Below are 3,926 nucleotides of genomic sequence, written 5' to 3' on the forward strand. Positions count from 1 at the left end.
CCTCGGAGGTCAGTGGGGAGCAGCCCAAGAGTCAGCAGCAGCCAGGTTGCCCGTGGGGAAGCCGAGGTGTGGCTTCCTTTAGAAAGTCCCCGGGGGCCCAGGAGGGGTGTTTGCGGAGGCTGCAGTCCCCGCTCGCAGGCATTGAGCCTGCCGCCCCTCCGCGGTGCCGCGTGCAGACAGACGGAAGGCTCCTGGGACGACAGCCGCGGCCGGCCCAGCCCGTTCTCATTACGGCCGGATAGAAGCCCGTGAAATTCTAACACTAACATCATTTCTTTCAGCGGCATCGCGGCAGAACGGCTTTACAATGGTGTTTTACGCTCTACACGTGCACCATAAATATTTCCATAAAAACACGCATTAAAATATAAAAGTGGGCCCCTGAATATCAGAAGTTGGAGGGAGAAAACCCATAGCAAAGTCATGTGGCGGCCTGCCTGGCGGGAGTAGCTGAGGCAGGGGCTTCCCTGTGGGTGGGGGAGGCTGAGCAGCGCCCCTTCCCCTCCCCCCCATCCCCACGCCCCAGCCCAGCCTCAGCTCTGCTCCGAGGCTGCGTCCACCCCTCCCAGGGCTGCCCCTCTCTGGACCCACTCCTGGGGATGGACGGTCCTGCCCAGCCTCCACTCATAGCTGCCCCCAAACACGTTCTCCCCAGGTGAACCCTTCCCAGCCAAGCCCCCATCAAGGTGGACCCGTGTGGCAGGGTCGGTGTTCCCCAGACCACACTTGCTCACCTATGGGCCCTTCTCGGAGCAGGACGGTCCATCCCTCTCACTGCCCCTGTGTGCACGTTAGCTAACTCATCCACGCTCCACAGCGGCCCCACATGGGAGGCGGGCACAGAGGTGTTAAGCAACTTGCCTAGGGTCACACAGCCGGGAAGTGGGGGGCCCCTGGCTCCAGACCCCTAAGGTCCCTGAGGACCCCGGATGGCCGGAGGCCCCTCCTCTCTGGCCGCCCCTGACTCAGGGCTGCACCACGCTTTATATCACTGCTCCTGCAGGGGTCTCGGCCCAAGGCGTGGGGCGCAGCTGCAGGTCGGTGCTCAGGTCTCCCGGCCCTGGATGCTTCGGAGCACAGGATGCCCATCTCTGTCCCCGGCTCTGCTTATTCCTTGGCGAGGGGGGACCATCCACACGGTTGCCTGGCAGCCCCCCATACCCACAGCCTCATCCACAGCTCCGGCCTCCCCTCCCACCATGAGAGTGCCAACCTGCCCCGCACACACCCCCCGACCCTGGATGGAGGCCCCGGGCACAGCCTCTGAGACCCCCCCATCTGGCTGCAACCCTGCCTGTGTCTTCCCAGCCAGGCCTGTGGCCAGAGACCCCAGCATGTGGAGACGGCTCTGTCCCTGCCCCTGGCCCCTCCTTTCTGTCCAGAGGTCAGGACACTTCTCTGTAGGTCCCCGGAGGCCACGCTTGCAAGCTCACTGTGGACAAGGTTAGGTGCCTATTTGAGGTCACAAGGGGGTGAGGCTGGAGGAAAGGCAGCTGGACCTCCGCCCCCAGGGCTGCAGTATGGCCTGGAGAGTGGAGGACAATGGGTTTTTCTGCTGGAGCCCAGCTGAGAGCAGGATAGCCGGCATCCAGGCAGGGGTGGGGGGAGCAGAGCTGTGTCCTGAGAGACTGAGCCCCGGAGGGACAGCGCTACAGGGACGCCCACAGGCTGTGCCGACGTCCCCGTGTTCCTGGGGACAACAACTGAAACCACTTGGAAGAGAGGTCAGATAGAAGACAGAAACAGGACAGGAGGAGGGTGCACGGGGCGCCCTGGGACCCCACCGCTCCCAGTTCTGCCGGCTGCGGGGAGGTCCACCCCAGCCTCGCAGCTGAGTGACGGGATCACTCCGGCCTGGGGGAGCATCCCCACATCCAGACCTCGTGGAGAGCAGAGCTGAGCTCCCAGCTGCAGGCTGCGAAGCAAATGCCGGAGAAAAGCCAGCTCTGCCTGGCCCCCGCGCCCCCGGCCCCCAGAGCGCGCACCCAGGAAGGCTCGCGGCCGGAGCCCCCTGGTGGTGAGTGGCCGCCACTGCAGCGGGCTGTCCTGGGCAGGACCCCAGGCCCACGTCTACCAACCTCTGACCTCCGGGGACCTGAGCCTGTGGCTGGACTTAGCAAATCAGAATCTGGGAAACCCGCTAAATGTGAACACAGATCAACAAGGGGTTCCGTGTAAGTCTGTCCCAGGCAGCATTCAGGCGGAACACCGGGAATGCAATCGCGGCTGGCGGGAACCTCAGTGACTGGCCCGGACGTCAGCTGCCCGCCGCGCGGAGGGTGTGTGGAGAGAACAGACGGGAGAGCCGGGGAACAGCGCCGGAGGCTCTGAACCCGACCGGGAGCCGTCCCCCGGATCAAGGCCCTGGGTGGGGGCAGGTAGCGGGCGGTCCGCCTCGGAGCAGGTGCGAGCCCGCGGCGGGCCGGTCCCGGGGTCTCCAGGCAGGGGCGTGGCACACGTGCAGCTCTCCGTCCCCGGGGTCGGCTTCCAGAGCTGCTCTGTCGTCCTAATGGGCGCAGCCCCCGCGTCTGTAGGCAGCCGGGCCGCCGGGAGCCCCGGGGAACGTGAACCGACTCCCAGCTCAGTTCCCGTCTCCAGCCTGGCCACGGGGCCACGGGGGCGTCCGCTGTGGCTTCCCGGGGAGACCCCGACCCCCTCATCAACCCACGCCTTGCCCAAGCCCCTGGACCGCTGGCTGGCCACGGCTTCTCTGAGGCGCGTGGCCCGCCCCGGCTGGGGGGTCCGAGGGCCACTGTGCTCCATGTCCTGTGCTGGCTGGTGACCAGGGCTCTGGAACGCAGTGCTGAGCGTGAGGGCTGCTCGCCCCTCCTCACTGCGTGGTCCAGGGCTGGGGGCTGGGTTCCCCTGCACCAGGGTGATGACGGGGGATGACACGGGGAATGACAGAGCAGGTCCCATGTTGTCCTCTCTGGCCCAGGCCCCCGTGAGCTGGGCTCGGAGGATTCCAAGCAGGCCCCTCGGCAGCAGTGACAGACCGTCAGGACCCCCGGGGCTCAGGCGTCCCTGGAGGTCAGCATTGTCCTCAAGGATGGGTTCCTTCTCTCCCCTCTCTCTGCCAGGGTGACAGGGGGCATGGGGACCCAAGGAGGAGGGTGAGGATGCACATTCGGGGAGGTCTTGGCACCCCCCACCCAGGGACCAGCCCCACTCAGGACTTGCTTTCCCTCTGCCCCCTGCCCCAACCCCTCACACCTCGGGTGTCCACCTGGCCTGGCTGCAGCGTGCCCACTACTGGGCAATGTTCCCAGACACCGTCCCCCCAGCATACACACACCCGACCAGAAGGAGTCGTGTCCCCTCCAAGGTTCGAAGCTCAAACCGTGCCCCACCTGGGTGCCCACGGGGGGACACAGGGGCCTGAGGCCCCAGACCAGTGCCAAGAAGAGTGTGGTCGGCAGGAGAGTGACCCTAGGGGTGTGAGCACGGGGCTTCATGGCAGAAGGGACTTTGCAGATGGAGCTGTGCTAAATGTGTGGGGAATCCCCGGGTACCTGGGTGGGCCCGTTATCACCCCTGAAGAGGGAGCCAGGGGTCAGGGGGACGTGTGGCTGTGGAACCAGGGGTCAGAATGATACGGGCGTGAGCCAGGGAGTGCAGGGTCTTCCGGACCCTGGGGACGGTGAGGCCACAGGTTCCCCCGGAGCCTCTGGAAGGAGCTCAGGACGGTCGCACAGCGAGGACTGCCCCTTTGCCTGGCTGAGGGGCTTCAGCATCAGGTGAGTCCTGGCCCATCTTCCTGTAGCGATGTGGCCCAGGGCACCACGATTCTCTCCTCTGGGCCTCATTCCACACCTGCAAACAAGGTGACCGTTGCTCCCACCTGAGGAGAGGAGGGGCAAGACATCCGAGGCCCTGAATCCTTCCATCCAGCCAGGAGAGTCTGTGTTACTCAAGTAAGAAAAGTT

The sequence above is a fragment of the Leptonychotes weddellii genome, chromosome 4 (assembly GCF_054177405.1).
Source record: "Leptonychotes weddellii isolate Sample4059 chromosome 4, ASM5417740v2, whole genome shotgun sequence".
NCBI lineage: Eukaryota > Metazoa > Chordata > Mammalia > Carnivora > Phocidae > Leptonychotes > Leptonychotes weddellii.